This window comes from Vicia villosa, linkage group LG5 (assembly GCF_029867415.1).
Source record: "Vicia villosa cultivar HV-30 ecotype Madison, WI linkage group LG5, Vvil1.0, whole genome shotgun sequence".
Lineage (NCBI taxonomy): Eukaryota > Viridiplantae > Streptophyta > Magnoliopsida > Fabales > Fabaceae > Vicia > Vicia villosa.
This window is the reverse complement of record NC_081184.1, coordinates 88416733-88427578: the sequence shown is the minus strand read 5'-3', so window position 1 is coordinate 88427578 and position 10846 is coordinate 88416733. Positions and strand designations below refer to the sequence as shown.

General features: G+C 34.2%; 1 long non-coding RNA gene across 6 annotated transcripts; it reads right to left on the bottom strand.

The window, feature by feature from the left end:
* Positions 1-231: 231 nt before the first annotated feature.
* LOC131606826 (uncharacterized) lies at positions 232-4069 on the bottom strand. 6 transcript variants are annotated; one of them, XR_009285067.1, is made up of 6 exons: positions 3618-4069; positions 2919-3443; positions 2495-2666; positions 1851-2402; positions 1290-1699; positions 232-1169 (listed from the first exon to the last, which is right to left on the bottom strand). It is a non-coding gene; the product is annotated as an uncharacterized LOC131606826 (long non-coding RNA). The 6 variants fall into 6 exon arrangements; XR_009285063.1 differs by having other exon boundaries at positions 2919-4069; XR_009285066.1 differs by having other exon boundaries at positions 233-982; positions 2919-4069.
* Positions 4070-10846: the final 6777 nt, after the last annotated feature.

The window sequence follows — 10846 nt, the reverse complement described above, 5'->3', positions numbered from 1 at the left end:
TTTTCCAATATCCATGTAATTTGAATTGTAATATTTTCACCTTATTTTAGGATACATTTGATAACTTGCTTAACTTATTTTACAGTATTAAAGAAGAAACTCCTTTACTGTATAAGATTATAGAAAAAAAATATGAATATATGAAATGTTAAAGAAACTTTCTAAGATGTGGTCTTATTTAGTTTTAAGACCTCAATCAGATAAAGTAAAATAGAAAATCATGTCAAAGTCACCTATGGAATTTATGAATCTAAATAAGATAAAAACAAAATCTGTTGATCATTCATAAACTAAAACTTGATATATTAGGAGAGATTCTAAAGCCTGGGAGCATAAACGAAAGTTCATCGCAGCATGAAGAGTTTCCCATGTTCATTAGTATATGTTTTTTGTCATTGTCAATATTAGAGTTCTTGTGTCAAATACCTTTCAAACTTTTTTACAATTTGATTTGCCATAAACATGATTAATTATAAATTTTGACTTATGTCACAACAAAGTATTTATTCAACTAATAAAATTGCACTGGCAATAGCAAAAACATTATTAATTTTTCAAAAACGATAACAAATGCAGCATTAACTTCCAGATTCCAGCAACTTCATACCCTTCTCAGAAGCCAATGTGTCCACCCTGTAAAGTTTAAGGAGAAAGAAGTCTCTGAGATTCTTATGAAGGAGGTGACAACAGCCCCGGCGCTAGCTCTTCCTGATTTTACTCGAGAGTTTGTAATCGAAAGTGATGCTCCGGGTAATGGGTCGGGTGTCGTTCTTTTGCAGCAAGACTGGCCTATTGCTTTTTACAGTAAGGCTTTAAGCGATCACAATTTAACCAAATCTGCATTCGAGATAGAATTGATGGTAGTAGCATTGGCAATACAACATTAGAGATTGCAATAGCATTGGCAATACAACATTGGAGACCCTATTAATTGGGGCAGAAATTTACAGTTAGCAGCCATTCAAAGAGCTTAAAACACTGACTGCAAAAAGGATTACGACCATGGATAATCAAAATTAGGCTGCAAAGCTAAGGATATACAATTTTTGATATTTTTCGGTACAAAGCAGAAATAACACAAACAGAATCACAGGGACCAATTTGGTTCCTTCGAAGAATTCAAGAGTTTTGAATCTCTCTCTTCTCCCATTCTTCTGCCCATTTTGTCTCTATCAAAATCAATTTTTAGTTGTAAAAAAAGTAGATTTTATCTCTATTAAATCTAACTAACAAATCAAGGCACAAGTGAGTCTCATAAAACTCAATTCAAATTCATACAATCAGCTTACCATCTCTTCTTCTTTCTGACGCCGTAATTGATCTCTTTGGCAATGACGCAACCACAAACCATCTGACTAAAAGTCACGTCTAATGCATCCCCACTGCTCCCGGGAATCAAAATTGGGGTTAGTGTTGCTTCAACTGCACTATCAGAACATGTCGACAAACCTGAAGTACTCATCCTTGACAAATTGCTTTTAAGATGCATGAACATCAATGTTACGGCTGCCCTTATGCTACGGCATATTGCTCAATAGAAACAACCAAGCATTACTCATACGCACTAAAAAATATACACCTAGCTAGAAGAGAAACGCTATAGAGATCTTAAAGTAGCAATCTTTTACCAAGATTTGAAATATTGTTTTGCCAAATGCTGGACGGAACATTTCCACTCAATAAATTGTTTGCAAGCGACCTAACAAAAAGAATGATATAAGTAAAAAAAAACTATTTATTTTGTAACATATTGAAATAACTAAAAGAATGCCATCTATAAACTGAGTTTTCATCACAGCAACATAATATGGAAATCAAACCAATCTAAAATAGAGGAAAACATAAAATACATGAGAATTAATAAAATTTAGAGTTTGCTCAGGTAACCGCTCAGGAATCCAATTAGATCAATGTATCCAATATTTGTAACGTATAATGGAGGGTACATAAGCTGCAGTTATCTCTTCTTCTTTGCAGCCACATGCATGGAAAATGCCAGGTAATTTGGATGTTTTGTATGTATGATGCTTCACATTTTATAAAAAAAGTTTTAGGTTATTGAACATAGTCATATAATAAGGTCAGCAGTTTTTGCTCCATCCAAATTAGTTAGAAATACTCCTTGTGAAACTCAAATTTTGTTGGACCATTTTCATTGAACTCGAAGCATAGCTTATTAAGTTCTTTGGCCAAAACTGGTGCCACAATAAAATACCCCTGATATGAATTAAGACTGTTATAATGTTAGCACAAGAAAGACAGAAAATGGTATATATGATACTACCATGTATGAAGTGCCAACATATGCTCGATGGAGACTAACCTATTCGTCCATTATAGTGCTTGGAACACATTTTAGAGAAAACCTTATTCCAATTAGGCCTGGCAAAATGTGTTCGTACCTGGTAAGTAAAAATTCAAAGAAGCTGTTATAATTTACTCAATGCCAGTCCCAACTTAGAAATTAAAGAGCATCAAGGAATTGAAGGTATACATGCCAAAAACTTTCTCCAATTAACAACTTTAATCTATGTTCCCGTGCATGTTCATTGTATTGTGGCAATGCATTTTTGCCGGCAAGATGAACCCGCATATATTGGGCATGTGCTTCCCCGTTATGGCTTACTTGCAGCTTCAGATGTAGCTTTTAAGTTACTCAACATATACTGCATTTAAGTAAAACTAAGAATATGAGAAACACAAAGTAAAGAAAATAGTTAAGAGAAAGAATTATTGACAACATAGAAAAATAGGTAGGAATTGGAAGAAAAACACCCAGACAGGATGCAGCCACAATGATAAAAGAAAAATCAACAAAATAAACATATGAACTAAAAGCCTGGAAGTAGGAATCGAAAGAAATAGTAAGTTCCAACTAACACAAGAAGCAATTTAGACAATACATATCTTGTTCTTACCTTCAAAAGAAAAATGTGGCTTTGTGAGAGTTTGTTTGCATGACTCCACTCCCTAATGAGTTGTTCTTGCTCTGTGATCATGCATAACAAAATTGAATAAGCAAGACAATCCATACAATATTGAACTACATAAAACTTGAGCAGTGATACTTGTAATGGTTTTTGATGGTCTTGTACTGTATGAAGTATGATGTATACAATAACACGTATAGTCATGTTGTGAAACAATTATATTCAAAATAAAAAAAGTATGGTGTGGTTGGTTTTGGCATTACTACTAATAAGTCACTTTAGTCATTTAATAGAAAATGGGGTTAAGTCAATAAGCAGAAAACATGGTTAAGTCAGTTTAAGCAGTTAGCATAAGTTAGTTTAAAATTTTAGCATAAGTAGATGAGAAAAATGGAAAGGTCAATCAAACTCAGGCCACTGAACCAAATTCAATCAACTGAACCAAAATCATTAACATACCTCTTTGAAGTCATTTTGAGAACTCTTTGATGGTAGAAATTGCTACAGTAGCAGCTTTATCATAAGGATATTTGAAAAATGAAGCATAAAACATTTTTCAGACTTGATTAAACAGAAACAATAGCATTTAAAGTAGGGAGAAACAATAGAAAACACACATTCAAAATAAAACAAGACCTGGTCTAAAACAACAATAAACAATAAATCACACCTAATTGTTCTTCTTACCTATTTAGTGTATCGAACTGCATACCTGTGTGAAATTATACACAAACCATTAGGAGACACATCACACAATCAGAATCTGAAAAATACATCAAATGAAAAAGATAACTGCCGAAAAAAACATAAAATTGCTCCGAAATAAAATATGTTTGGTTCTTTAAAGAGAGCATTCAGAGAAGAGAAGGAAAATATTTTCTTTTTCCGTTTCGAGCTATGACGGTCGGAGAATGAAAGGGGGTGGTCGACGGCAAGGTTCGTCAAAACAAAAGTCTATTTTGTTTATTAGGAAGGTCGTGAGAGGGGAGAACGGATATGCGATTTGTGTTACAATCGGGGGTGGTGATGTGGTGGAGAAAGGGATTGCGGCGAGCTAGGGTTTAGAGAAGGGAAAGAGAGATGAGAAGGGAAGAGAGGTTGTATGGAGATGAAGAGAGAGAGAGAGGGGACGAAAATGAAGTACAATGATAGAATAGGATAGTTGCAAAAGCATTTAGTATGATTGGTTGGAGGGAAAAGGTTTATGCAAACGGACCAATGAGAACATAACATTTGGCGTGTTCTATTTTTTATTTTGTTAATTACATGATTAACCTTTTGTATGGGTAAAGAAATTATAAGGAAAGGGCAAAATGGCCAGTTTGGACAATTTCTTAGTATTGGGTAGATAGTAGATTTTTACACATTAGGCATTCACAACAACTTTCTAACCCTTATTCTCACTCTCTCTCTTCTCACAAACACAAAAATTATTTTCTCCTCCTTCTCTCTAAGATCAAACTTCACTCTCTCATGAATACCATAACAACTTCATAGCTTGTTGAAGAACATCAAGAACACTTTGAAAAAGAAACTCAAGAACTTACATCTTTCTCTCACCGTAGAACCGAGTGGTTCAACGCGCATCTTTCCTCCACAAACCGCCATCGAAGCCCTCAGGTGGTGTTGTTTATTTTTTATTTTTGTTAGCTTTTTATTGGTTTAATTGATGGCCATGATTATTATTCTAAAAGTGTTGTTTTCTTTTGATTTGATTTTGTTTGTGTGAATGGAGAAGAGAGAAATACATATGGGGAAGAATATGAAATCACATGGAAAATAATCTACCAAAGACGTAGAAGAGGAAAACAAAAGAGAAGTGGAACTCAGTCAGAACCACCAAATCAACCGGATCCGCATCACTCTTTCACGCCTTAACCGCCGACGATCCATCCACTAACACCAAAAGCACGATGGCACAACTGGTGGCATACAAGCGCCAATCACCTTCCCAACTCGGGTTCGACCCCCAGGTTTACCCTTTTTTTTGTCAATTTTTTTCTTTCTTCTTTCTCTACAATTTTCTTTATTTAACCACATAATTAAAATCAACCCATAACTAAGTAGAACTAGGATTAGGGTTTAGACTATTTATTTTTTCTTTCACCTTTTTGTTTAATTAATTTAATTTTAGTAATTAGGTTGTTTAATTCATTTAATTTCTATAAAATCATAAAATCACAAAAAACATTTAGTTTTAATAGTTAATTTGATTTGATTGTCTTAACATTTATTTTAATTGACTATAATTAGGATTAGATTATATTTTTTAATTAAGACTAAATTTCAATTTAAAATTTAATTAGATTAGATTTAATTTGATTTGATTTAATAATTAGACAATTTCTTCAATAATTGATTAGATTTAGAATATTCATAATTTAATTTAGGATTCAATTAACATTAACTTAAAATATTTTTCTAAACATCAAATCTTTTTCATCCTCTTCTTCAAATATTTTCTCGATTTCTCAATTCGTCCGCTATTTACTTTCTCGCGTAATTTTTTTTATAATTTATGTAACTGCTCCTGGTTTGTAATAGTAATTAGGATTTTTATTTCCGTATTTTATTTCTTCATAGTTTTTCATATTATGTAACTGCTAAGGGTTGTAATAGTAATTAGGCCTTTTATTTTTCGCATATTTTATTAATTATTATGTGTCATACCCCAAAATTTGCCCAACATATTTATTCATATTTCAGTCCATCTGACTTTCAAATGCTCAAAGATACACAAGAAGGCAGCATGCAGTGTCTCTCCTAAACAACAGCCTCTAAATTAGGGTTTCTAATTCAATCAAGGAATTTGAACTTCTGATACCTCAAGTGGATTCCATGGTCTCTCATATGGGTCAAATTACCCTCATGCCAAGTTTCAAGCCCTGATTCAAAATAATCAACAATCGTCAAGTTGACCTAAAATAATCAACAAATGACCCAAATAATCAACAATCGACTGGTTGACCTAAAAGTCAAACTAAGGTCAAATCACAGTCAAAGTTCCTGATTTTTTTTTCAACATTATCATTTTGGAGTGCTATTTATCATTTGATCAAGGATTGATCATGATTCATCAAGAAAAGGCCAAAAATCCACAAAAGTACAAAGTTGCTAATTTAGGGTTTCTAGGTAAAAGTCAACCGAACTTTGACCAGCCATATCTTTCTCATACTTTCTCAGAAATTCCTCAACCGAAGCTCATTCTCAAGGAAATTTGATTCTCTACAACTTTGATGTTGGGCCCAAGGTCAATAAATGCTTCCGCATAAGAGATATAAGCCAAAACATTACAGGTCCTTCTAGAAGATCGCTAAAAGCTGTTTTCTTCCAGGAGCCATATCATCAAGGTAAAATTTTCAAATGGATAAAGGCTTCCAAAGTGGCTTGTAGAGGACATCTTGAGGTTTCCAAAAAGTCCTAGATCATCTCCATATGACAAAAATTGAATGAGTTATGGCTTGCACAAGTTGGTCGATTTTGCAACACCGCACTTAATACAAAATGGAGGATTTTGGTATTTTGAATCCTTGGGCCTAATTTTTGGATTTCAAACATATTCATGGATCATATCAAGACTTATAAACCCATTTATTTTATTTTTATGATATTTATTTCATTTAATTGAATTTTATTCATTTAAATGTTAAATAAATTAAGTAAAATATGAAATAAATGAATTTAATCAAAAGATAGATTTCCCAATCAAATCCAATCATCCAAACATGATTAATATGGATTAAATTTCGTGCAAAAGGGATGGTAAAAGATTGGAAATAATAAAATCCAAAATTAGCAAGTCTTCACATTATTTTTTAAATCAAAATATTTTCTTTTTAAACATGAGGTCCAAGCCCATCCTTTAAACCTATTCTTCTTATAAATATATAAGCATGCTGCAAGGAATAGGGGACGAAAATAAGGGAAGGAGGCTAGGGTTTCTCAAGAGTGGAAAAATTCAAAGATTAGAGCACAACTCGTACCACTCTTTCTAACGAGCTTTCAGGTCCTATATCAATTCCATCCAACTCCTGAGCGATCATACAATAATCCCAGGTAAGTGGTAACGTTCAATCACGAGTATAATTCATGTACCATATTCATCACTCTTGATTCATATTTCAAAATTTCGTGTGCTTTATATTACCGTGTTTTAACGTGATTTATTGGTATACGTGAATTCTGGATGACAATTGGAAGAGTTTCAAACCCTTATAGTAAAGCTTCCATGGCTGAATCATGTGTTGCCATGGCTAGGGTTTCATGAAACTCCATCTTCGTATCTCACCATGCAGGCCTTTTCAGCCAAAACCGATACCGCCAATGAACTCAGGGCTTGTTTTTACATAGATCTGAGCCCCTTTGTTATTTTTCTAACGTCGTTTTGGTTGAGTTTTTAGTATCTGCAGAATAGGAAGGAAAATCTGCAGGTATTTTCATTGCTATTGTTGCAGCAAAATTCGCAGGTATAGATGAAGAAGATGATGAATAGAAACTTGGACTCCTTGACCACACGTGCGTCTCTGTAATTGGCTAGTCAACCTTGCACTACCTCTCTCCATTTGTGATTGGTTTGCGCGCTGAATGATTGGGGCCCACTCGGTCCACATTCTGACCTGTTGACTTATGTATGTGTTTTTATATTTATTTTTAGTGGCCCAGTTAACTAACAAACAAAATACGCAACATACTTGGCCAAAGGATTCAAAGTTCTTGCTCCAAGACCTGGGTTCGAACCCAGGCTGTGAGCATTATTTTCTTTGCTTTTTCATGTTCCCAGATCTGGTGTGACTGAGGTGCACGCAAGCGCTATGTGCCCTCAACGTGAGCCAGTGGATCTCCAATGAATTCAAATCTGACGAACCAGATAATGCTTCCTCATCATAGTCCCTCCCAGGCGCACCATACTGGATCAGCTAAGTTATTTTTCAATTTCTTTTTATTTTTTTATTACATAAACTCTTTTTTTTTCTTATTTTGTTTAGAACAAAATTATTTTTATCACATAAACTTTTTTTTTCTCTTTTTATTTTATTTAGAACAAAGTTATTTGATTACATATAACCATTTATATTATTTAATCGAAAACTTGTTTTTTCGTAATATCAAATTTTCTTTACAATAATAATTTAATTAAAGTTTTTAATTGATAATTATTTTTTGGGCTAATTAAATTTATTTTATGCCTTAAATCCTGATTTCTTCATGATCATTAATCACTGTTAGGTAGAGGTTGTCCATTAACTTATTATCCTTGTAGTTGTTGGGGGACTTTAATACACTAACCTTTCTTTATCATTCTTAATATTTTCAGGGTTAATCAAAGGTTTTTCAGCCACGCGCCTGAGCTGACCAAAAGCTAAGTTTTTTTCAATTCTTTTCTTATTTGAATATTATTTTAATTTTAATTTTTCCCTTTTGCCCAAAATAGGGTTTACTTCATCTGTTAACGAATCTCTCCTACACTAACTCCCCTATTATTTTTATTTTAATTTTCAGGGTCAATCGAAGGTTCAAGGAAGATCAGGACATTCAAGATTTTTTGATTAATTATTGTTCCTTCTTACTCTTTGCCTTTTAATTCCCCATCCCCGCAGGTGTTTATTGTAATAGCGTAGGATTTTCATTCAACCTTTATTTTTCTGCTATGGTTAGTAATCTTAGGGAGTGCAAGCCTTGAACTAAATTAGATCACTAATTACAAGATAACAATATCTGAATTAATCACGTGATTGTGCCACACACACACCTTTAGGGTAATCCCTCTTGTTGCCTTACTGTTGCCTTATATTGTTGCCTGTTGCCTCTAAATATACTAAATAGTCAAAGTCCCTCGATTCCGAGGATACCTAAAGCAATGTTGCCTTCAAAGTTATTGAAACTCCCTCGAGGTTGCCTTATAAAGAGTCGATTGTCCCTATTGATAAGATCCTCGCGTGATGCCTAAAGATAAAAAATGACTATTATATCCTTCCCTCAGACTACCTGCCCTCTTTATGGCAAGGGACAGTCTTATGGCGAACGATACTTTTCTCGATGACCCTTAACATCCAATTGAAAGGCTTCCTGCCTTCTCATGGTATGGATAGTGTAATACGGTGAACTGACTTTTTATCGATCGAAATGTCGCGGTTAAGCATGAGTCGCCACCGACTTTTATTTTATCCAAACTAAATCGGAAAGGCTAAAAGAAACAGAAAAAAACCTTTTAAAGAAATCTGAGTTCGGGGGGTAATTTATGCAAAGGGAAGGTGTAAGGCACCCTTTGCATCCATGGTTTTCCATGGGCTCTTAATTGCTTTGCTCGCTCGTTTTCAGAAAATGTAGATGAAAGAGGAAAAAATGGACTTTAGCTCGTAAAATGAGCGTAGCCAGTTTTTGAAGAATTTTGAGAAAGAATATAGAAAATAGAGCATGGCAAGGCAATTAGGGGCAATTACCTTAAACTCAGATGATAGGTCTCTTTTTAGCCTTTCAGAATGAAAGGGTCAATCCTTGCCATAAGAGGGCAGGAAGCCTTTCGTTTGGAGGTAGAAGGGTCATCGCTTTATCATTCGCCATAAGACTGACCCATGCCATAGAGAGGTAGGTAGTCTAAGGGAATGATCAGAATAGCCTTTCGTAGGCGGCCAGAAGATACCTCAGCCTTTTCCGTAGACAACTTTCGAGGGTCGAGGTCATGTTAGTGTATCGAAGGCAGCATCATTAGGGACCATGACCTTTAATCGAGGCAACATGGCTGAGGTATCCTCGTATTCGAGGGACTGGCTATTCTGCACAAAATACAAGGCAACAAGGCAACAGGCAACAAGGCAACAGAGGGGTTACCCAAAAGCGTGCGTGTGTGCACCAATCATGTGATTATATTCAAATATTATCTTGTAAATTTAGTGATTCTATGTTCAATTTAAAGGTTACACTCCCTAGGTTACTAACCACGCAGTTTAACAGAAATAATTAACACATATGGGGGAGGGAAATTGTAACCAGCGGATCCCTTAATAGGGTTTGACATAAGTAATAATAAAAGAAACAGAAAAGATTTAGGGTTTAGGGTTACCAATGACGTAGGTTTGGCATTCGACAAACCCTGAAAAGGCAGAAAGAATGGCAAACAAAAGAGGGTGAGTGCATTATCAGGTTCGGAGGCAAACTTTATTAACTCTAAAACAAAAGAATAAAGAAATTAAAAGTAAATAAATAAAGAATACTTAGCTTGACATTTGCTCCGCCAGGGTTGGTGGGCAAAGGTTTGCCTGAAGCATTGACTCTGACCATTTTTGAATTCGACGTGGCGCGTTATTGGGGTGAACCATATTGATAACCCTGAAAAGGCACAAAAGAAATATTTTTAGTGTATGAATGATCTACTGATAAACCTCACAAACCCTGATTTAGGGCACAAGTTAACCATGATTAATAAATAATAAAAAAAACCAAATTGATTATCGGTTTTCAACCTAATTAGTTAAATCAACAAAACAGGTTTTCGATTAAATTGTCTAATCCTAATACGTATTTTAATCAATTAATAACAATGTTAACCCAATTAAATATTTAAACAATTAAATTAAATTAATCATGTAATTATTTAAATCAAATAACAACTAAATCAAGTTAATTATTTAATTATAAAATACATTTTATTAAAATAAATGGTTGTGACTTTATGAAAAAGGGAAAAAGAAATTAAAAGAAAATTTGGTGTAAAAATAAATTAAATAGAATTGGTATTGAATAAAAAATGAAAAATTTAGGAAGCTTAGCTTATGATCCCGCGCTGCAAGCTTTTGAGGTCCATGGTGCACACGCAGCTTTGAAGACGTTGGATCTGAAGCCAGCGAGATCTGATGGTTGTGAGATGAGGGTGCATGGTGGACTGTTGAGGGTTGCATCCACCGAATCTGTAAGCCACA